Source organism: Somniosus microcephalus, unplaced genomic scaffold (genome assembly GCF_052327205.1).
Source record: "Somniosus microcephalus isolate GS21.2 unplaced genomic scaffold, FLI_Smic_1.0 scaffold768, whole genome shotgun sequence".
Classification (NCBI taxonomy): Eukaryota; Metazoa; Chordata; class Chondrichthyes; order Squaliformes; family Somniosidae; genus Somniosus; species Somniosus microcephalus.
The window spans coordinates 69,547-93,461 of record NW_028225955.1 but is presented as its reverse complement, the minus strand read 5'-3'; the positions used below and the strand labels follow the sequence as shown (position 1 = coordinate 93,461).

The 23,915-nt window shown below is 45.1% G+C and overlaps 8 non-coding genes across 8 annotated transcripts; all 8 read right to left on the bottom strand.

The window, feature by feature from the left end:
• Nucleotides 1-739: 739 nt before the first annotated feature.
• On the bottom strand, nucleotides 740-903 carry LOC147081133 (U1 spliceosomal RNA). The gene has a single exon (XR_015076829.1). It is a non-coding gene; the product is annotated as a U1 spliceosomal RNA (small nuclear RNA).
• A 3,009-nt stretch (nucleotides 904-3,912) lies between these two features.
• LOC147081132 (U1 spliceosomal RNA) lies at nucleotides 3,913-4,076 on the bottom strand. The gene has a single exon (XR_015076851.1). It is a non-coding gene; the product is annotated as a U1 spliceosomal RNA (small nuclear RNA).
• A 3,041-nt stretch (nucleotides 4,077-7,117) lies between these two features.
• Nucleotides 7,118-7,281, bottom strand: LOC147081131 (U1 spliceosomal RNA). The gene has a single exon (XR_015076828.1). It is a non-coding gene; the product is annotated as a U1 spliceosomal RNA (small nuclear RNA).
• A 2,991-nt stretch (nucleotides 7,282-10,272) lies between these two features.
• LOC147081130 (U1 spliceosomal RNA) lies at nucleotides 10,273-10,436 on the bottom strand. Its single transcript, XR_015076838.1, has one exon. It is a non-coding gene; the product is annotated as a U1 spliceosomal RNA (small nuclear RNA).
• A 3,009-nt stretch (nucleotides 10,437-13,445) lies between these two features.
• LOC147081129 (U1 spliceosomal RNA) lies at nucleotides 13,446-13,609 on the bottom strand. Its single transcript, XR_015076827.1, has one exon. It is a non-coding gene; the product is annotated as a U1 spliceosomal RNA (small nuclear RNA).
• Nucleotides 13,610-16,600: 2,991 nt separating this feature from the next.
• LOC147081128 (U1 spliceosomal RNA) lies at nucleotides 16,601-16,764 on the bottom strand. Its single transcript, XR_015076826.1, has one exon. It is a non-coding gene; the product is annotated as a U1 spliceosomal RNA (small nuclear RNA).
• Nucleotides 16,765-19,753: 2,989 nt separating this feature from the next.
• LOC147081127 (U1 spliceosomal RNA) lies at nucleotides 19,754-19,917 on the bottom strand. The gene has a single exon (XR_015076836.1). It is a non-coding gene; the product is annotated as a U1 spliceosomal RNA (small nuclear RNA).
• A 2,990-nt stretch (nucleotides 19,918-22,907) lies between these two features.
• On the bottom strand, nucleotides 22,908-23,071 carry LOC147081126 (U1 spliceosomal RNA). Its single transcript, XR_015076834.1, has one exon. It is a non-coding gene; the product is annotated as a U1 spliceosomal RNA (small nuclear RNA).
• Nucleotides 23,072-23,915: the final 844 nt, after the last annotated feature.

Sequence of the window (23,915 nt, the reverse complement as noted above, 5' to 3'; positions counted from 1 at the left end):
CGGCTGGGTGTCAAATTTAGTTTGCTAACACTCCTGTGGAGTGCCTTGGGACGTTTCACTATGTTAAAGACGCTATATAAATACAAGATGATGAGTAAATAAGGATAAACTGTTTCCAGTGTCGGAAGGGTCAGTAACCAGGAGACACAGATTGAAGAAAATTTGCAAAAGAAGCAGAGGCGACAGTAGGATGTTTCCCCGCCTTCCCCACCCCAGCTCGAGGTGACCTAAGGTAAAAAGGTAATTTGGATAATATTTGAAGGTAAAATAATTGCAGGGCTTTGGTGAAAGAAGAGAGGAGTAGGATTAATTGGATAGCCCTTTGAAAGAGCCGGCAGAGACACGATGGGCCGAATGGCCTGGTTGTGTGCTGTATGATTGTTTCTGTAGTGAATAAGGTTGAACATTTTGCCAAAGTGCAGAGTTGGCATGCAGCTTTGAAACATTTTTTGTATGCGGTGTATAATTGTTGATTTTTTGTGGAAAATGTGTAATTTCTTAGTAGTAAGGATGAATATAACTGTGAGTGTAAAGATGAAATGAAATGTGAGCGTTAGGATGGGTTATGATGCGATTTGAATAGGCCATTATGCAGAGTTGTATTGTGTCACAGCTCCCTGTGTTGGGAATAAAGCGCAGTTAGAATTGAAAACAAAGCAAACGATATATATAACGGTATATATTTGACAGCTTAGTTGAAAAGAGAATGCTGTTGAAATTCTATTTTTTATTGTAAAGCCAGGGGAGAGCGCGAACGCAGTCCCCCACTACCACAAATTTTGCAGTCGAGTATCCCGCATTTGGGGACATCGCAGGCGTCAGCGCACCCGAAGTGCAATGGGCTAGCCTCGTCCTGGGAGAACCACCTTCTTGATCATGGTGTCTCCCCTGCCAGGTAAGTATGCTTTCCAGCTGCACACACTGCCTCGCCACATCATTCACTGCCTCTTACCGTCTCAACGACTCCTTTTTTAAAATCACAATGTCCCTTCATTCAGAAAGTGCTGCTGTTTTCTCATGTCGATTCTGCTAAAATATTGCAATATATAATGATATATCCTTTGACAAAACGCTGCAATAATACAGAGCCGGCCATGCATATGTGCATATTGCCCTTAAAAGGAAACGAACGCTCCCTCAGTAACTGTCCTTCAGGCCACGGAAAGTTTTCTGGAAATAAATCTCTCCTTATATTTATTGCATCTGAAGTAAATGTTTGTCATATCTTCATATGAACAATAATTCGGAATCTGATGTCTTTGAAAAAGCAATTTTCAAGTTTTGCCCATAAAGACCGATAAGAGACATAGTGAGGTTCTGGCCCATCAAGTCTTCATCACTTGTCACATTCACTCACTGTGGTTGAAATATTTCACCAACAAACCCACCTTAATTTCTTTAAGCGGGTTTCACATTTTTTGTCTTATAATAGTCCTGTGAAGGGCCTTGGGACGTTTTTACTACGTTAAAGACGCTATATAAAGACAAGTTGTTGTTGGTGTTGTTGTTGTTTTTGTTTGCAATCTTTCTCACTCTTTTCAGTATGATCATTGTCCTCATAGTGAGTAAATGATATAAGGAAAAGCCACATTAAGAGCTTAAACGCGGAGCTGGGAATTAAATGTTCCTTAATGTTGTTATATGTAAGGGAGACACTGGAAATATTGAGGTACTCGAGCCAACGGTGCAGCAATCCTAACTTCCTCCAGCATGGTCAGTGCTTCCAGTAAGACTTTCTCCTGTTCCGTTTCAGTCATGCCGTAAATCAAAATGATGTCCTGTGGCAGGGAATATCACCAGGACCTTCTAAGAACCGTGGCATTTTCCTTTGCAAACAACATGAGAGGGCTGTCCTACGATGAGAGATTGTGTAGAGTGGGCCTATACTCTCGGCAGTTTAGAAGAATGAGAGGTGATCTCATTGAAACATGCAAGATTCTGAAGGGGGTTGGCAGGGTAGATACTGAGAGGTTGTTTCCCCTGGCTGGAGTGTCTAGAACTAGGGGGCATAGTCTCAGGATAAGGGGTAGGCCATTTAAGACCGAGATGAGGAGGAATTTCTTCACTCAGAAGGTTGTGAACCTTTGGAGTTCTCTGCCCCAGAGGGCTGTGAATGCCGAGTCTTTGGGTATATTCAAGGCTGAGATTGATAGATTTTTGGACTCTAGGGTTATGGAGATCGAGCGGGAAAGTGGAGTTGAGGTCGATGACCGGCCATGATCTTATTGAATGGCGGAGCCGGCTCGAGGGGCCGCATGGCCTACTCCTGCTCTTATTTCTTATTTCTTAACCACATGCCGTCATCCACAAATAAAGAAGTAACAGAAAGGGTTACTTCTCCAAGAACTCTGCTGCCCGTATCCTAAGTCGCACCAAGTCCCATTTACCCATCACCCCCTGTGCTCGCTGACCTGCATTGGCTCATGGTCCAGCAACGCCTCGATTTTTAAATTCTCTTGTTTTCAAATCCCTCCACGGCATCGCCCCCCCCCCTTTCCCTGTAACCTCCTCCAGCCCTGCAACCAATGCACTCTTTAAAGCCGCGTGGAAACGCAGAGCGCTGCAGGTCCCGCGCATCCGGTGAGCCGGCTTTTGAATAGAAAAAACGTGCACGTGCTGAATTTTGAATGGGCCGCACAGCCCGTTGACGGGGCGTGCGGGCCAAAGAAACAAATTAGAGGGACCGTTGCCTACAACCCTCCGAGGTCATATAATAGAACGATTGCAGCACAGAGGGAGGCCATTCGGCCCGTCGAGCCCGTGCCGACTCTCTGCAAGAGCACTTCAGCTAGTCCCACCCCCCTGCCTTTTCCCCGTAGCCCTGCAAATTCTTTTCTTTCAGGTACTTACCCAATTCTCTTCTGAAAGCCACAATTGAATTTCTCTCCAGCACCCTTTCAAGCAGTGATTTCCAGATGCTAACCGCTCGCTGCGTAAGAACATTTTCCCTCATGTCGCCTTTGATCTCTGTGATCATGCAATTTGGGCGTCTTGCGTATCCCCTACTTTATTCGCTCCGCCGGTGGCGGGCGTGCTTTCAGCTGCCTAGGCCCTAAACTCTGGAATTCCCTCCCGAAACCTCTCCGCCTCTCTCTCTCTCCTCCTTTCAGACGCTCCTTAAAACCTACCTTTTCGAGCAAGCTTTTGGTCATCTGTCCTAATATCTCCTTGTGCGGCTGGGTGTCAAATTTAGTTTGCTAACACTCCTGTGGAGTGCCTTGGGACGTTTCACTATGTTAAAGACGCTATATAAATACAAGATGATGAGTAAATAAGGATAAACTGTTTCCAGTGTCGGAAGGGTCAGTAACCAGGAGACACAGATTGAAGAAAATTTGCAAAAGAAGCAGAGGCGACAGTAGGATGTTTCCCCGCCTTCCCCACCCCAGCTCGAGGTGACCTAAGGTAAAAAGGTAATTTGGATAATATTTGAAGGTAAAATAATTGCAGGGCTTTGGTGAAAGAAGAGAGGAGTAGGATTAATTGGATAGCCCTTTGAAAGAGCCGGCAGAGACACGATGGGCCGAATGGCCTGGTTGTGTGCTGTATGATTGTTTCTGTAGTGAATAAGGTTGAACATTTTGCCAAAGTGCAGAGTTGGCATGCAGCTTTGAAACATTTTTTGTATGCGGTGTATAATTGTTGATTTTTTGTGGAAAATGTGTAATTTCTTAGTAGTAAGGATGAATATAATTGTGAGTGTAAAGATGAAATGAAATGTGAGCGTTAGGATGGGTTATGATGCGATTTGAATAGGCCATTATGCAGAGTTGTATTGTGTCACAGCTCCCTGTGTTGGGAATAAAGCGCAGTTAGAATTGAAAACAAAGCAAACGATATATATAACGGTATATATTTGACAGCTTAGTTGAAAAGAGAATGCTGTTGAAATTCTATTTTTTATTGTAAAGCCAGGGGAGAGCGCGAACGCAGTCCCCCACTACCACAAATTTTGCAGTCGAGTATCCCGCATTTGGGGACATCGCAGGCGTCAGCACACCCGAAGTGCAATGGGCTAGCCTCGTCCTGGGAGAACCACCTTCTTGATCATGGTCTCTCCCCTGCCAGGTAAGTATGCTTTCCAGCTGCACACACTGCCTCGCCACATCATTCACTGCCTCTTACCGTCTCAACGACTCCTTTTTTAAAATCACAATGTCCCTTCATTCAGAAAGTGCTGCTGTTTTCTCATGTCGATTCTGCTAAAATATTGCAATATATAATGATATATCCTTTGACAAAACGCTGCAATAATACAGAGCCGGCCATGCATATGTGCATATTGCCCTTAAAAGGAAACGAACGCTCCCTCAGTAACTGTCCTTCAGGCCACGGAAAGTTTTCTGGAAATAAATCTCTCCTTATATTTATTGCATCTGAAGTAAATGTTTGTCATATCTTCATATGAACAATAATTCGGAATCTGATGTCTTTGAAAAAGCAATTTTCAAGTTTTGCCCATAAAGACCGATAAGAGACATAGTGAGGTTCTGGCCCATCAAGTCTTCATCACTTGTCACATTCACTCACTGTGGTTGAAATATTTCACCAACAAACCCACCTTCATTTCTTTAAGCGGGTTTCACATTTTTTGTCTTATAATAGTCCTGTGAAGGGCCTTGGGACGTTTTTACTACGTTAAAGACGCTATATAAAGACAAGTTGTTGTTGGTGTTGTTGTTGTTTTTGTTTGCAATCTTTCTCACTCTTTTCAGTATGATCATTGTCCTCATAGTGAGTAAATGATATAAGGAAAAGCCACATTAAGAGCTTAAACGCGGAGCTGGGAATTAAATGTTCCTTAATGTTGTTATATGTAAGGGAGACACTGGAAATATTGAGGTACTCGAGCCAACGGTGCAGCAATCCTAACTTCCTCCAGCATGGTCAGTGCTTCCAGTAAGACTTTCTCCTGTTCCGTTTCAGTCATGCCGTAAATCAAAATGATGTCCTGTGGCAGGGAATATCACCAGGACCTTCTAAGAACCGTGGCATTTTCCTTTGCAAACAACATGAGAGGGCTGTCCTACGATGAGAGATTGTGTAGAATGGGCCTATACTCTCGGCAGTTTAGAAGAATGAGAGGTGATCTCATTGAAACATGCAAGATTCTGAAGGGGGTTGGCAGGGTAGATACTGAGAGGTTGTTTCCCCTGGCTGGAGTGTCTAGAACTAGGGGGCATAGTCTCAGGATAAGGGGTAGGCCATTTAAGACCGAGATGAGGAGGAATTTCTTCACTCAGAAGGTTGTGAACCTTTGGAGTTCTCTGCCCCAGAGGGCTGTGAATGCCGAGTCTTTGGGTATATTCAAGGCTGAGATTGATAGATTTTTGGACTCTAGGGTTATGGAGATCGAGCGGGAAAGTGGAGTTGAGGTCGATGACCGGCCATGATCTTATTGAATGGCGGAGCCGGCTCGAGGGGCCGCATGGCCTACTCCTGCTCTTATTTCTTATTTCTTAACCACATGCCGTCATCCACAAATAAAGAAGTAACAGAAAGGGTTACTTCTCCAAGAACTCTGCTGCCCGTATCCTAAGTCGCACCAAGTCCCATTTACCCATCACCCCCTGTGCTCGCTGACCTGCATTGGCTCATGGTCCAGCAACGCCTCGATTTTTAAATTCTCTTGTTTTCAAATCCCTCCACGGCATCGCCCCCCCCCCTTTCCCTGTAACCTCCTCCAGCCCTGCAACCAATGCACTCTTTAAAGCCGCGTGGAAACGCAGAGCGCTGCAGGTCCCGCGCATCCGGTGAGCCGGCTTTTGAATAGAAAAAACGTGCACGTGCTGAATTTTGAATGGGCCGCACAGCCCGTTGACGGGGCGTGCGGGCCAAAGAAACAAATTAGAGGGACCGTTGCCTACAACCCTCCGAGGTCATATAATAGAACGATTGCAGCACAGAGGGAGGCCATTCGGCCCGTCGAGCCCGTGCCGACTCTCTGCAAGAGCACTTCAGCTAGTCCCACCCCCCTGCCTTTTCCCCGTAGCCCTGCAAATTCTTTTCTTTCAGGTACTTACCCAATTCTCTTCTGAAAGCCACAATTGAATTTGTCTCCAGCACCCTTTCAAGCAGTGATTTCCAGATGCTAACCGCTCGCTGCGTAAGAACATTTTCCCTCATGTCGCCTTTGATCTCTGTGATCATGCAATTTGGGCGTCTTGCGTATCCCCTACTTTATTCGCTCCGCCGGTGGCGGGCGTGCTTTCAGCTGCCTAGGCCCTAAACTCTGGAATTCCCTCCCGAAACCTCTCCGCCTCTCTCTCTCTCCTCCTTTCAGACGCTCCTTAAAACCTACCTTTTCGAGCAAGCTTTTGGTCATCTGTCCTAATATCTCCTTGTGCGGCTGGGTGTCAAATTTAGTTTGCTAACACTCCTGTGGAGTGCCTTGGGACGTTTCACTATGTTAAAGACGCTATATAAATACAAGATGATGAGTAAATAAGGATAAACTGTTTCCAGTGTCGGAAGGGTCAGTAACCAGGAGACACAGATTGAAGAAAATTTGCAAAAGAAGCAGAGGCGACAGTAGGATGTTTCCCCGCCTTCCCCACCCCAGCTCGAGGTGACCTAAGGTAAAAAGGTAATTTGGATAATATTTGAAGGTAAAATAATTGCAGGGCTTTGGTGAAAGAAGAGAGGAGTAGGATTAATTGGATAGCCCTTTGAAAGAGCCGGCAGAGACACGATGGGCCGAATGGCCTGGTTGTGTGCTGTATGATTGTTTCTGTAGTGAATAAGGTTGAACATTTTGCCAAAGTGCAGAGTTGGCATGCAGCTTTGAAACATTTTTTGTATGCGGTGTATAATTGTTGATTTTTTGTGGAAAATGTGTAATTTCTTAGTAGTAAGGATGAATATAATTGTGAGTGTAAAGATGAAATGAAATGTGAGCGTTAGGATGGGTTATGATGGAAATGTGAGCGTTAGGATGGGTTATGATGCGATTTGAATAGGCCATTATGCAGAGTTGTATTGTGTCACAGCTCCCTGTGTTGGGAATAAAGCGCAGTTAGAATTGAAAACAAAGCAAACGATATATATAACGGTATATATATTTGACAGGTTAGTTGAAAAGAGAATGCTGTTGAAATTCTATTTTTTATTGTAAAGCCAGGGGAGAGCGCGAACGCAGTCCCCCACTACCACAAATTTTGCAGTCGAGTATCCCGCATTTGGGGACATCGCAGGCGTCAGCACACCCGAAGTGCAATGGGCTAGCCTCGTCCTGGGAGAACCACCTTCTTGATCATGGTGTCTCCCCTGCCAGGTAAGTATGCTTTCCAGCTGCACACACTGCCTCGCCACATCATTCACTGCCTCTTACCGTCTCAACGACTCCTTTTTTAAAATCACAATGTCCCTTCATTCAGAAAGTGCTGCTGTTTTCTCATGTCGATTCTGCTAAAATATTGCAATATATAATGATATACCCTTTGACAAAACGCTGCAATAATACAGAGCCGGCCATGCATATTTGCATATTGCCCTTAAAAGGAAACGAACGCTCCCTCAGTAACTGTCCTTCAGGCCACGGAAAGTTTTCTGGAAATAAATCTCTCCTTATATTTATTGCATCTGAAGTAAATGTTTGTCATATCTTCATATGAACAATAATTCGGAATCTGATGTCTTTGAAAAAGCAATTTTCAAGTTTTGCCCATAAAGACCGATAAGAGACATAGTGAGGTTCTGGCCCATCAAGTCTTCATCACTTGTCACATTCACTCACTGTGGTTGAAATATTTCACCAACAAACCCACCTTCATTTCTTTAAGCGGGTTTCACATTTTTTGTCTTATAATAGTCCTGTGAAGGGCCTTGGGACGTTTTTACTACGTTAAAGACGCTATATAAAGACAAGTTGTTGTTGGTGTTGTTGTTGTTTTTGTTTGCAATCTTTCTCACTCTTTTCAGTATGATCATTGTCCTCATAGTGAGTAAATGATATAAGGAAAAGCCACATTAAGAGCTTAAACGCGGAGCTGGGAATTAAATGTTCCTTAATGTTGTTATATGTAAGGGAGACACTGGAAATATTGAGGTACTCGAGCCAACGGTGCAGCAATCCTAACTTCCTCCAGCATGGTCAGTGCTTCCAGTAAGACTTTCTCCTGTTCCGTTTCAGTCATGCCGTAAATCAAAATGATGTCCTGTGGCAGGGAATATCACCAGGACCTTCTAAGAACCGTGGCATTTTCCTTTGCAAACAACATGAGAGGGCTGTCCTACGATGAGAGATTGTGTAGAATGGGCCTATACTCTCGGCAGTTTAGAAGAATGAGAGGTGATCTCATTGAAGGGGGTTGGCAGGGTAGATACTGAGAGGTTGTTTCCCCTGGCTGGAGTGTCTAGAACTAGGGGGCATAGTCCCAGGATAAGGGGTAGGCCATTTAAGACCGAGATGAGGAGGAATTTCTTCACTCAGAAGGTTGTGAACCTTTGGAGTTCTCTGCCCCAGAGGGCTGTGAATGCCGAGTCTTTGGGTATATTCAAGGCTGAGATTGATAGATTTTTGGACTCTAGGGTTATGGAGATCGAGCGGGAAAGTGGAGTTGAGGTCGATGACCGGCCATGATCTTATTGAATGGCGGAGCCGGCTCGAGGGGCCGCATGGCCTACTCCTGCTCTTATTTCTTATTTCTTAACCACATGCCGTCATCCACAAATAAAGAAGTAACAGAAAGGGTTACTTCTCCAAGAACTCTGCTGCCCGTATCCTAAGTCGCACCAAGTCCCATTTACCCATCACCCCCTGTGCTCGCTGACCTGCATTGGCTCATGGTCCAGCAACGCCTCGATTTTTAAATTCTCTTGTTTTCAAATCCCTCCACGGCATCGCCCCCCCCCTTTCCCTGTAACCTCCTCCAGCCCTGCAACCAATGCACTCTTTAAAGCCGCGTGGAAACGCAGAGCGCTGCAGGTCCCGCGCATCCGGTGAGCCGGCTTTTGAATAGAAAAAACGTGCACGTGCTGAATTTTGAATGGGCCGCACAGCCCGTTGACGGGGCGTGCGGGCCAAAGAAACAAATTAGAGGGACCGTTGCCTACAACCCTCCGAGGTCATATAATAGAACGATTGCAGCACAGAGGGAGGCCATTCGGCCCGTCGAGCCCGTGCCGACTCTCTGCAAGAGCACTTCAGCTAGTCCCACCCCCCTGCCTTTTCCCCGTAGCCCTGCAAATTCTTTTCTTTCAGGTACTTACCCAATTCTCTTCTGAAAGCCACAATTGAATTTGTCTCCAGCACCCTTTCAAGCAGTGATTTCCAGATGCTAACCGCTCGCTGCGTAAGAACATTTTCCCTCATGTCGCCTTTGATCTCTGTGATCATGCAATTTGGGCGTCTTGCGTATCCCCTACTTTATTCGCTCCGCCGGTGGCGGGCGTGCTTTCAGCTGCCTAGGCCCTAAACTCTGGAATTCCCTCCCGAAACCTCTCCGCCTCTCTCTCTCTCCTCCTTTCAGACGCTCCTTAAAACCTACCTTTTCGAGCAAGCTTTTGGTCATCTGTCCTAATATCTCCTTGTGCGGCTGGGTGTCAAATTTAGTTTGCTAACACTCCTGTGGAGTGCCTTGGGACGTTTCACTATGTTAAAGACGCTATATAAATACAAGATGATGAGTAAATAAGGATAAACTGTTTCCAGTGTCGGAAGGGTCAGTAACCAGGAGACACAGATTGAAGAAAATTTGCAAAAGAAGCAGAGGCGACAGTAGGATGTTTCCCCGCCTTCCCCACCCCAGCTCGAGGTGACCTAAGGTAAAAAGGTAATTTGGATAATATTTGAAGGTAAAATAATTGCAGGGCTTTGGTGAAAGAAGAGAGGAGTAGGATTCATTGGATAGCCCTTTGAAAGAGCCGGCAGAGACACGATGGGCCGAATGGCCTGGTTGTGTGCTGTATGATTGTTTCTGTAGTGAATAAGGTTGAACATTTTGCCAAAGTGCAGAGTTGGCATGCAGCTTTGAAACATTTTTTGTATGCGGTGTATAATTGTTGATTTTTTGTGGAAAATGTGTAATTTCTTAGTAGTAAGGATGAATATAACTGTGAGTGTAAAGATGAAATGAAATGTGAGCGTTAGGATGGGTTATGATGCGATTTGAATAGGCCATTATGCAGAGTTGTATTGTGTCACAGCTCCCTGTGTTGGGAATAAAGCGCAGTTAGAATTGAAAACAAAGCAAACGATATATATAACGGTATATATTTGACAGCTTAGTTGAAAAGAGAATGCTGTTGAAATTCTATTTTTTATTGTAAAGCCAGGGGAGAGCGCGAACGCAGTCCCCCACTACCACAAATTTTGCAGACGAGTATCCCGCATTTGGGGACATCGCAGGCGTCAGCACACCCGAAGAGCAATGGGCTAGCCTCGTCCTGGGAGAACCACCTTCTTGATCATGGTCTCTCCCCTGCCAGGTAAGTATGCTTTCCAGCTGCACACACTGCCTCGCCACATCATTCACTGCCTCTTACCGTCTCAACGACTCCTTTTTTAAAATCACAATGTCCCTTCATTCAGAAAGTGCTGCTGTTTTCTCATGTCGATTCTGCTAAAATATTGCAATATATAATGATATATCCTTTGACAAAACGCTGCAATAATACAGAGCCGGCCATGCATATGTGCATATTGCCCTTAAAAGGAAACGAACGCTCCCTCAGTAACTGTCCTTCAGGCCACAGAAAGTTTTCTGGAAATAAATCTCTCCTTATATTTATTGCATCTGAAGTAAATGTTTGTCATATCTTCATATGAACAATAATTCGGAATCTGATGTCTTTGAAAAAGCAATTTTCAAGTTTTGCCCATAAAGACCGATAAGAGACATAGTGAGGTTCTGGCCCATCAAGTCTTCATCACTTGTCACATTCACTCACTGTGGTTGAAATATTTCACCAACAAACCCACCTTCATTTCTTTAAGCGGGTTTCACATTTTTTGTCTTATAATAGTCCTGTGAAGGGCCTTGGGACGTTTTTACTACGTTAAAGACGCTATATAAAGACAAGTTGTTGTTGGTGTTGTTGTTGTTTTTGTTTGCAATCTTTCTCACTCTTTTCAGTATGATCATTGTCCTCATAGTGAGTAAATGATATAAGGAAAAGCCACATTAAGAGCTTAAACGCGGAGCTGGGAATTAAATGTTCCTTAATGTTGTTATATGTAAGGGAGACACTGGAAATATTGAGGTACTCGAGCCAACGGTGCAGCAATCCTAACTTCCTCCAGCATGGTCAGTGCTTCCAGTAAGACTTTCTCCTGTTCCGTTTCAGTCATGCCGTAAATCAAAATGATGTCCTGTGGCAGGGAATATCACCAGGACCTTCTAAGAACCGTGGCATTTTCCTTTGCAAACAACATGAGAGGGCTGTCCTACGATGAGAGATTGTGTAGAATGGGCCTATGCTCTCGGCAGTTTAGAAGAATGAGAGGTGATCTCATTGAAACATGCAAGATTCTGAAGGGGGTTGGCAGGGTAGATACTGAGAGGTTGTTTCCCCTGGCTGGAGTGTCTAGAACTAGGGGGCATAGTCCCAGGATAAGGGGTAGGCCATTTAAGACCGAGATGAGGAGGAATTTCTTCACTCAGAAGGTTGTGAACCTTTGGAGTTCTCTGCCCCAGAGGGCTGTGAATGCCGAGTCTTTGGGTATATTCAAGGCTGAGATTGATAGATTTTTGGACTCTAGGGTTATGGAGATCGAGCGGGAAAGTGGAGTTGAGGTCGATGACCGGCCATGATCTTATTGAATGGCGGAGCCGGCTCGAGGGGCCGCATGGCCTACTCCTGCTCTTATTTCTTATTTCTTAACCACATGCCGTCATCCACAAATAAAGAAGTAACAGAAAGGGTTACTTCTCCAAGAACTCTGCTGCCCGTATCCTAAGTCGCACCAAGTCCCATTTACCCATCACCCCCTGTGCTCGCTGACCTGCATTGGCTCATGGTCCAGCAACGCCTCGATTTTTAAATTCTCTTGTTTTCAAATCCCTCCACGGCATCGCCCCCCCCCCTTTCCCTGTAACCTCCTCCAGCCCTGCAACCAATGCACTCTTTAAAGCCGCGTGGAAACGCAGAGCGCTGCAGGTCCCGCGCATCCGGTGAGCCGGCTTTTGAATAGAAAAAACGTGCACGTGCTGAATTTTGAATGGGCCGCACAGCCCGTTGACGGGGCGTGCGGGCCAAAGAAACAAATTAGAGGGACCGTTGCCTACAACCCTCCGAGGTCATATAATAGAACGATTGCAGCACAGAGGGAGGCCATTCGGCCCGTCGAGCCCGTGCCGACTCTCTGCAAGAGCACTTCAGCTAGTCCCACCCCCCTGCCTTTTCCCCGTAGCCCTGCAAATTCTTTTCTTTCAGGTACTTACCCAATTCTCTTCTGAAAGCCACAATTGAATTTGTCTCCAGCACCCTTTCAAGCAGTGATTTCCAGATGCTAACCGCTCGCTGCGTAAGAACATTTTCCCTCATGTCGCCTTTGATCTCTGTGATCATGCAATTTGGGCGTCTTGCGTATCCCCTACTTTATTCGCTCCGCCGGTGGCGGGCGTGCTTTCAGCTGCCTAGGCCCTAAACTCTGGAATTCCCTCCCGAAACCTCTCCGCCTCTCTCTCTCTCCTCCTTTCAGACGCTCCTTAAAACCTACCTTTTCGAGCAAGCTTTTGGTCATCTGTCCTAATATCTCCTTGTGCGGCTGGGTGTCAAATTTAGTTTGCTAACACTCCTGTGGAGTGCCTTGGGACGTTTCACTATGTTAAAGACGCTATATAAATACAAGATGATGAGTAAATAAGGATAAACTGTTTCCAGTGTCGGAAGGGTCAGTAACCAGGAGACACAGATTGAAGAAAATTTGCAAAAGAAGCAGAGGCGACAGTAGGATGTTTCCCCGCCTTCCCCACCCCAGCTCGAGGTGACCTAAGGTAAAAAGGTAATTTGGATAATATTTGAAGGTAAAATAATTGCAGGGCTTTGGTGAAAGAAGAGAGGAGTAGGATTAATTGGATAGCCCTTTGAAAGAGCCGGCAGAGACACGATGGGCCGAATGGCCTGGTTGTGTGCTGTATGATTGTTTCTGTAGTGAATAAGGTTGAACATTTTGCCAAAGTGCAGAGTTGGCATGCAGCTTTGAAACATTTTTTGTATGCGGTGTATAATTGTTGATTTTTTGTGGAAAATGTGTAATTTCTTAGTAGTAAGGATGAATATAACTGTGAGTGTAAAGATGAAATGAAATGTGAGCGTTAGGATGGGTTATGATGCGATTTGAATAGGCCATTATGCAGAGTTGTATTGTGTCACAGCTCCCTGTGTTGGGAATAAAGCGCAGTTAGAATTGAAAACAAAGCAAACGATATATATAACGGTATATATTTGACAGCTTAGTTGAAAAGAGAATGCTGTTGAAATTCTATTTTTTATTGTAAAGCCAGGGGAGAGCGCGAACGCAGTCCCCCACTACCACAAATTTTGCAGTCGAGTATCCCGCATTTGGGGACATCGCAGGCGTCAGCACACCCGAAGTGCAATGGGCTAGCCTCGTCCTGGGAGAACCACCTTCTTGATCATGGTGTCTCCCCTGCCAGGTAAGTATGCTTTCCAGCTGCACACACTGCCTCGCCACATCATTCACTGCCTCTTACCGTCTCAACGACTCCTTTTTTTAAATCACAATGTCCCTTCATTCAGAAAGTGCTGCTGTTTTCTCATGTCGATTCTGCTAAAATATTGCAATATATAATGATATACCCTTTGACAAAACGCTGCAATAATACAGAGCCGGCCATGCATATTTGCAAATTGCCCTTAAAAGGAAACGAACGCTCCCTCAGTAACTGTCCTTCAGGCCACGGAAAGTTTTCTGGAAATAAATCTCTCCTTATATTTATTGCATCTGAAGTAAATGTTTGTCATATCTTCATATGAACAATAATTCGGAATCTGATGTCTTTGAAAAAGCAATTTTCAAGTTTTGCCCATAAAGACCGATAAGAGACATAGTGAGGTTGTGGCCCATCAAGTCTTCATCACTTGTCACATTCACTCACTGTGGTTGAAATATTTCACCAACAAACCCACCTTCATTTCTTTAAGCGGGTTTCACATTTTTTGTCTTATAATAGTCCTGTGAAGGGCCTTGGGACGTTTTTACTACGTTAAAGACGCTATATAAAGACAAGTTGTTGTTGGTGTTGTTGTTGTTTTTGTTTGCAATCTTTCTCACTCTTTTCAGTATGATCATTGTCCTCATAGTGAGTAAATGATATAAGGAAAAGCCACATTAAGAGCTTAAACGCGGAGCTGGGAATTAAATGTTCCTTAATGTTGTTATATGTAAGGGAGACACTGGAAATATTGAGGTACTCGAGCCAATGGTGCAGCAATCCTAACTTCCTCCAGCATGGTCAGTGCTTCCAGTAAGACTTTCTCCTGTTCCGTTTCAGTCATGCCGTAAATCAAAATGATGTCCTGTGGCAGGGAATATCACCAGGACCTTCTAAGAACCGTGGCATTTTCCTTTGCAAACAACATGAGAGGGCTGTCCTACGATGAGAGATTGTGTAGAATGGGCCTATACTCTCGGCAGTTTAGAAGAATGAGAGGTGATCTCATTGAAGGGGGTTGGCAGGGTAGATACTGAGAGGTTGTTTCCCCTGGCTGGAGTGTCTAGAACTAGGGGGCATAGTCTCAGGATAAGGGGTAGGCCATTTAAGACCGAGATGAGGAGGAATTTCTTCACTCAGAAGGTTGTGAACCTTTGGAGTTCTCTGCCCCAGAGGGCTGTGAATGCCGAGTCTTTGGGTATATTCAAGGCTGAGATTGATAGATTTTTGGACTCTAGGGTTATGGAGATCGAGCGGGAAAGTGGAGTTGAGGTCGATGACCGGCCATGATCTTATTGAATGGCGGAGCCGGCTCGAGGGGCCGCATGGCCTACTCCTGCTCTTATTTCTTATTTCTTAACCACATGCCGTCATCCACAAATAAAGAAGTAACAGAAAGGGTTACTTCTCCAAGAACTCTGCTGCCCGTATCCTAAGTCGCACCAAGTCCCATTTACCCATCACCCCCTGTGCTCGCTGACCTGCATTGGCTCATGGTCCAGCAACGCCTCGATTTTTAAATTCTCTTGTTTTCAAATCCCTCCACGGCATCGCCCCCCCCCTTTCCCTGTAACCTCCTCCAGCCCTGCAACCAATGCACTCTTTAAAGCCGCGTGGAAACGCAGAGCGCTGCAGGTCCCGCGCATCCGGTGAGCCGGCTTTTGAATAGAAAAAACGTGCACGTGCTGAATTTTGAATGGGCCGCACAGCCCGTTGACGGGGCGTGCGGGCCAAAGAAACAAATTAGAGGGACCGTTGCCTACAACCCTCCGAGGTCATATAATAGAACGATTGCAGCACAGAGGGAGGCCATTCGGCCCGTCGAGCCCGTGCCGACTCTCTGCAAGAGCACTTCAGCTAGTCCCACCCCCCTGCCTTTTCCCCGTAGCCCTGCAAATTCTTTTCTTTCAGGTACTTACCCAATTCTCTTCTGAAAGCCACAATTGAATTTGTCTCCAGCACCCTTTCAAGCAGTGATTTCCAGATGCTAACCGCTCGCTGCGTAAGAACATTTTCCCTCATGTCGCCTTTGATCTCTGTGATCATGCAATTTGGGCGTCTTGCGTATCCCCTACTTTATTCGCTCCGCCGGTGGCGGGCGTGCTTTCAGCTGCCTAGGCCCTAAACTCTGGAATTCCCTCCCGAAACCTCTCCGCCTCTCTCTCTCTCCTCCTTTCAGACGCTCCTTAAAACCTACCTTTTCGAGCAAGCTTTTGGTCATCTGTCCTAATATCTCCTTGTGCGGCTGGGTGTCAAATTTAGTTTGCTAACACTCCTGTGGAGTGCCTTGGGACGTTTCACTATGTTAAAGACGCTATATAAATACAAGATGATGAGTAAATAAGGATAAACTGTTTCCAGTGTCGGAAGGGTCAGTAACCAGGAGACACAGATTGAAGAAAATTTGCAAAAGAAGCAGAGGCGACAGTAGGATGTTTCCCCGCCTTCCCCACCCCAGCTCGAGGTGACCTAAGGTAAAAAGGTAATTTGGATAATATTTGAAGGTAAAATAATTGCAGGGCTTTGGTGAAAGAAGAGAGGAGTAGGATTAATTGGATAGCCCTTTGAAAGAGCCGGCAGAGACACGATGGGCCGAATGGCCTGGTTGTGTGCTGTATGATTGTTTCTGTAGTGAATAAGGTTGAACATTTTGCCAAAGTGCAGAGTTGGCATGCAGCTTTGAAACATTTTTTGTATGCGGTGTATAATTGTTGATTTTTTGTGGAAAATGTGTAATTTCTTAGTAGTAAGGATGAATATAACTGTGAGTGTAAAGATGAAATGAAATGTGAGCGTTAGGATGGGTTATGATGCGATTTGAATAGGCCATTATGCAGAGTTGTATTGTGTCACAGCTCCCTGTGTTGGGAATAAAGCGCAGTTAGAATTGAAAACAAAGCAAACGATATATATAACGGTATATATTTGACAGCTTAGTTGAAAAGAGAATGCTGTTGAAATTCTATTTTTTATTGTAAAGCCAGGGGAGAGCGCGAACGCAGTCCCCCACTACCACAAATTTTGCAGTCGAGTATCCCGCATTTGGGGACATCGCAGGCGTCAGCACACCCGAAGTGCAATGGGCTAGCCTCGTCCTGGGAGAACCACCTTCTTGATCATGGTGTCTCCCCTGCCAGGTAAGTATGCTTTCCAGCTGCACACACTGCCTCGCCACATCATTCACTGCCTCTTACCGTCTCAACGACTCCTTTTTTAAAATCACAATGTCCCTTCATTCAGAAAGTGCTGCTGTTTTCTCATGTCGATTCTGCTAAAATATTGCAATATATAATGATATACCCTTTGACAAAACGCTGCAATAATACAGAGCCGGCCATGCATATTTGCAAATTGCCCTTAAAAGGAAACGAACGCTCCCTCAGTAACTGTCCTTCAGGCCACGGAAAGTTTTCTGGAAATAAATCTCTCCTTATATTTATTGCATCTGAAGTAAATGTTTGTCATATCTTCATATGAACAATAATTCGGAATCTGATGTCTTTGAAAAAGCAATTTTCAAGTTTTGCCCATAAAGACCGATAAGAGACATAGTGAGGTTCTGGCCCATCAAGTCTTCATCACTTGTCACATTCACTCACTGTGGTTGAAATATTTCACCAACAAACCCACCTTCATTTCTTTAAGCGGGTTTCACATTTTTTGTCTTATAATAGTCCTGTGAAGGGCCTTGGGACGTTTTTACTACGTTAAAGACGCTATATAAAGACAAGTTGTTGTTGGTGTTGTTGTTGTTTTTGTTTGCAATCTTTCTCACTCTTTTCAGTATGATCATTGTCCTCATAGTGAGTAAATGATATAAGGAAAAGCCACATTAAGAGCTTAAACGCGGAGCTGGGAATTAAATGTTCCTTAATGTTGTTATATGTAAGGGAGACACTGGAAATATTGAGGTACTCGAGCCAACGGTGCAGCAATCCTAACTTCCTCCAGCATGGTCAGTGCTTCCAGTAAGACTTTCTCCTGTTCCGTTTCAGTCATGCCGTAAATCAAAATGATGTCCTGTGGCAGGGAATATCACCAGGACCTTCTAAGAACCGTGGCATTTTCCTTTGCAAACAACATGAGAGGGCTGTCCTACGATGAGAGATTGTGTAGAATGGGCCTATACTCTCGGCAGTTTAGAAGAATGAGAGGTGATCTCATTGAAGGGGGTTGGCAGGGTAGATACTGAGAGGTTGTTTCCCCTGGCTGGAGTGTCTAGAACTAGGGGGCATAGTCTCAGGATAAGGGGTAGGCCATTTAAGACCGAGATGAGGAGGAATTTCTTCACTCAGAAGGTTGTGAACCTTTGGAGTTCTCTGCCTCAGAGGGCTGTGAATGCCGAGTCTTTGGGTATATTCAAGGCTGAGATTGATAGATTTTTGGACTCTAGGGTTATGGAGATCGAGCGGGAAAGTGGAGTTGAGGTCGATGACCGGCCATGATCTTATTGAATGGCGGAGCCGGCTCGAGGGGCCGCATGGCCTACTCCTGCTCTTATTTCTTATTTCTTAACCACATGCCGTCATCCACAAATAAAGAAGTAACAGAAAGGGTTACTTCTCCAAGAACTCTGCTGCCCATATCCTAAGTCGCACCAAGTCCCATTTACCCATCACCCCCTGTGCTCGCTGACCTGCATTGGCTCATGGTCCAGCAACGCCTCGATTTTTAAATTCTCTTGTTTTCAAATCCCTCCACGGCATCGCCCCCCCTTTCCCTGTAACCTCCTCCAGCCCTGCAACCAATGCACTCTTTAAAGCCGCGTGGAAACGCAGAGCGCTGCAGGACCCGCGCATCCGGTGAGCCGGCTTTTGAATAGAAAAAACGTGCACGTGCTGAATTTTGAATGGGCCGCACAGCCCGTTGACGGGGCGTGCGGGCCAAAGAAACAAATTAGAGGGACCGTTGCCTACAACCCTCCGAGGTCATATAATAGAACGATTGCAGCACAGAGGGAGGCCATTCGGCCCGTCGAGCCCGTGCCGACTCTCTGCAAGAGCACTTCAGCTAGTCCCACCCCCCTGCCTTTTCCCCGTAGCCCTGCAAATTCTTTTCTTTCAGGTACTTACCCAATTCTCTTCTGAAAGCCACAATTGAATTTGTCTCCAGCACCCTTTCAAGCAGTGATTTCCAGATGCTAACCGCTCGCTGCGTAAGAACATTTTCCCTCATGTCGCCTTTGATCTCTGTGATCATGCAATTTGGGCGTCTTGCGTATCCCCTACTTTATTCGCTCCGCCGGTGGCGGGCGTGCTTTCAGCTGCCTAGGCCCTAAACTCTGGAATTCCCTCCCGAAACCTCTCCGCCTCTCTCTCTCTCCTCCTTTCAGGCGCTCCTTAAAACCTACCTTTTCGAGCAAGCTTTTGGTCATCTGTCCTAATATCTCCTTGTGCGGCTGGGTGTCAAATTTAGTTTGCTAACACTCCTGTGGAGTGCCTTGGGACGTTTCACTATGTTAAAGACGCTATATAAATACAAGATGATGAGTAAATAAGGATAAACTGTTTCCAGTGTCGGAAGGGTCAGTAACCAGGAGACACAGATTGAAGAAAATTTGCAAAAGAAGCAGAGGCGACAGTAGGATGTTTCCCCGCCTTCCCCACCCCAGCTCGAGGTGACCTAAGGTAAAAAGGTAATTTGGATAATATTTGAAGGTAAAATAATTGCAGGGCTTTGGTGAAAGAAGAGAGGAGTAGGATTAATTGGATAGCCCTTTGAAAGAGCCGGCAGAGACACGATGGGCCGAATGGCCTGGTTGTGTGCTGTATGATTGTTTCTGTAGTGAATAAGGTTGAACATTTTGCCAAAGTGCAGAGTTGGCATGCAGCTTTGAAACATTTTTTGTATGTGGTGTATAATTGTTGATTTTTTGTGGAAAATGTGTAATTTCTTAGTAGTAAGGATGAATATAACTGTGAGTGTAAAGATGAAATGAAATGTGAGCGTTAGGATGGGTTATGATGCGATTTGAATAGGCCATTATGCAGAGTTGTATTGTGTCACAGCTCCCTGTGTTGGGAATAAAGCGCAGTTAGAATTGAAAACAAAGCAAACGATATATATATAACGGTATCTTTGACAGCTTAGTTGAAAAGAGAATGCTGTTGAAATTCTATTTTTTATTGTAAAGCCAGGGGAGAGCGCGAACGCAGTCCCCCACTACCACAAATTTTACAGTCGAGTATCCCGCATTTGGGGACATCGCAGGCGTCAGCACACCCGAAGTGCAATGGGCTAGCCTCGTCCTGGGAGAACCACCTTCTTGATCATGGTGTCTCCTCTGCCAGGTAAGTATGCTTTCCAGCTGCACACACTGCCTCGCCACATCATTCACTGCCTCTTACCGTCTCAACGACTCCTTTTTTAAAATCACAATGTCCCTTCATTCAGAAAGTGCTGCTGTTTTCTCATGTCGATTCTGCTAAAATATTGCAATATATAATGATATACCCTTTGACAAAACGCTGCAATAATACAGAGCCGGCCATGCATATTTGCATATTGCCCTTAAAAGGAAACGAACGCTCCCTCAGTAACTGTCCTTCAGGCCACGGAAAGTTTTCTGGAAATAAATCTCTCCTTATATTTATTGCATCTGAAGTAAATGTTTGTCATATCTTCATATGAACAATAATTCGGAATCTGATGTCTTTGAAAAAGCAATTTTCAAGTTTTGCCCATAAAGACCGATAAGGGACATCGTGAGGTTCTGGCCCATCAAGTCTTCATCACTTGTCACATTCGCTCACTGTGGTTGAAATATTTCACCAACAAACCCACCTTCATTTCTTTAAGCGGGTTTCACATTTTTTGTCTTATAATAGTCCTGTGAAGGGCCTTGGGACGTTTTTACTACGTTAAAGACGCTATATAAAGACAAGTTGTTGTTGGTGTTGTTGTTGTTTTTGTTTGCAATCTTTCTCACTCTTTTCAGTATGATCATTGTCCTCATAGTGAGTAAATGATATAAGGAAAAGCCACATTAAGAGCTTAAACGCGGAGCTGGGAATTAAATGTTCCTTAATGTTGTTATATGTAAGGGAGACACTGGAAATATTGAGGTACTCGAGCCAACGGTGCAGCAATCCTAACTTCCTCCAGCATGGTCAGTGCTTCCAGTAAGACTTTCTCCTGTTCCGCTTCAGTCATGCCGTAAATCAAAATGATGTCCTGTGGCAGGGAATATCACCAGGACCTTCTAAGAACCGTGGCATTTTCCTTTGCAAACAACATGAGAGGGCTGTCCTACGATGAGAGATTGTGTAGAATGGGCCTATACTCTCGGCAGTTTAGAAGAATGAGAGGTGATCTCATTGAAGGGGGTTGGCAGGGTAGATACTGAGAGGTTGTTTCCCCTGGCTGGAGTGTCTAGAACTAGGGGGCATAGTCTCAGGATAAGGGGTAGGCCATTTAAGACCGAGATGAGGAGGAATTTCTTCACTCAGAAGGTTGTGAACCTTTGGAGTTCTCTGCCCCAGAGGGCTGTGAATGCCGAGTCTTTGGGTATATTCAAGGCTGAGATTGATAGATTTTTGGACTCTAGGGTTATGGAGATCGAGCGGGAAAGTGGAGTTGAGGTCGATGACCGGCCATGATCTTATTGAATGGCGGAGCCGGCTCGAGGGGCCGCATGGCCTACTCCTGCTCTTATTTCTTATTTCTTAACCACATGCCGTCATCCACAAATAAAGAAGTAACAGAAAGGGTTACTTCTCCAAGAAATCTGCTGCCCGTATCCTAAGTCGCACCAAGTCCCATTTACCCATCACCCCCTGTGCTCGCTGACCTGCATTGGCTCATGGTCCAGCAGCGCCTCGATTTTTAAATTCTCTTGTTTTCAAATCCCTCCACGGCATCGCCCCCCCCTTTCCCTGTAACCTCCTCCAGCCCTGCAACCAATGCACTCTTTAAAGCCGCGTGGAAACGCAGAGCGCTGCAGGTCCCGCGCATCCGGTGAGCCGGCTTTTGAATAGAAAAAACGTGCACGTGCTGAATTTTAAATGGGCCGCACAGCCCGTTGACGGGGCGTGCGGGCCAAAGAAACAAATTAGAGGGACCGTTGCCTACAACCCTCCGAGGTCATATAATAGAACGATTGCAGCACAGAGGGAGGCCATTCGGCCCGTCGAGCCCGTGCCGACTCTCTGCAAGAGCACTTCAGCTAGTCCCACCCCCCTGCCTTTTCCCCGTAGCCCTGCAAATTCTTTTCTTTCAGGTACTTACCCAATTCTCTTCTGAAAGCCACAATTGAATTTCTCTCCAGCACCCTTTCAAGCAGTGATTTCCAGATGCTAACCGCTCGCTGCGTAAGAACATTTTCCCTCATGTCGCCTTTGATCTCTGTGATCATGCAATTTGGGCGTCTTGCGTATCCCCTACTTTATTCGCTCCGCCGGTGGCGGGCGTGCTTTCAGCTGCCTAGGCCCTAAACTCTGGAATTCCCTCCCGAAACCTCTCCGCCTCTCTCTCTCTCCTCCTTTCAGACGCTCCTTAAAACCTACCTTTTCGAGCAAGCTTTTGGTCATCTGTCCTAATATCTCCTTGTGCGGCTGGGTGTCAAATTTAGTTTGCTAACACCCCTGTGGAGTGCCTTGGGACGTTTCACTATGTTAAAGACGCTATATAAATACAAGATGATGAGTAAATAAGGATAAACTGTTTCCAGTGTCGGAAGGGTCAGTAACCAGGAGACACAGATTGAAGAAAATTTGCAAAAGAAGCAGAGGCGACAGTAGGATGTTTCCCCGCCTTCCCCACCCCAGCTCGAGGTGACCTAAGGTAAAAAGGTAATTTGGATAATATTTGAAGGTAAAATAATTGCAGGGCTTTGGTGAAAGAAGAGAGGAGTAGGATTAATTGGATAGCCCTTTGAAAGAGCCGGCAGAGACACGATGGGCCGAATGGCCTGGTTGTGTGCTGTATGATTGTTTCTGTAGTGAATAAGGTTGAACATTTTGCCAAAGTGCAGAGTTGGCATGCAGCTTTGAAACATTTTTTGCATGCGGTGTATAATTGTTGATTTTTTGTGGAAAATGTGTAATTTCTTAGTAGTAAGGATGAATATAACTGTGAGTGTAAAGATGAAATGAAATGTGAGCGTTAGGATGGGTTATGATGCGATTTGAATAGGCCATTATGCAGAGTTGTATTGTGTCACAGCTCCCTGTGTTGGGAATAAAGCGCAGTTAGAATTGAAAACAAAGCAAACGATATATATATAACGGTATCTTTGACAGCTTAGTTGAAAAGAGAATGCTGTTGAAATTCTATTTTTTATTGTAAAGCCAGGGGAGAGCGCGAACGCAGTCCCCCACTACCACAAATTTTGCAGTCGAGCATCCCGCATTTGGGGACATCGCAGGCGTCAGCACACCCGAAGTGCAATGGGCTAGCCTCGTCCTGGGAGAACCACCTTCTTGATCATGGTGTCTCCCCTGCCAGGTAAGTATGCTTTCCAGCTGCACACACTGCCTCGCCACATCATTCACTGCCTCTTACCGTCTCAACGACTCCTTTTTTAAAATCACAATGTCCCTTCATTCAGAAAGTGCTGCTGTTTTCTCATGCCGATTCTGCTAAAATATTGCAATATATAATGATATACCCTTTGACAAAACGCTGCAATAATACAGAGCCGGCCATGCATATTTGCATATTGCCCTTAAAAGGAAACGAACGCTCCCTCAGTAGCTGTCCTTCAGGCCACGGAAAGTTTTCTGGAAATAAATCTCTCCTTATATTTATTGCATCTGAAGTAAATGTTTGTCATATCTTCATATGAACAATAATTCGGAATCTGATGTCTTTGAAAAAGCAATTTTCAAGTTTTGCCCATAAAGACCGATAAGAGACATAGTGAGGTTCTGGCCCATCAAGTCTTCATCACTTGTCACATTCACTCACTGTGGTTGAAATATTTCACCAACAAACCCACCTTCATTTCTTTAAGCGGGTTTCACATTTTTTGTCTTATAATAGTCCTGTGAAGGGCCTTGGGACGTTTTTACTACGTTAAAGACGCTATATAAAGACAAGTTGTTGTTGGTGTTGTTGTTGTTTTTGTTTGCAATCTTTCTCACTCTTTTCAGTATGATCATTGTCCTCATAGTGAGTAAATGATATAAGGAAAAGCCACATTAAGAGCTTAAACGCGGAGCTGGGAATTAAATGTTCCTTAATGTTGTTATATGTAAGGGAGACACTGGAAATATTGAGGTACTCGAGCCAACGGTGCAGCAATCCTAACTTCCTCCAGCATGGTCAGTGCTTCCAGTAAGACTTTCTCCTGTTCCG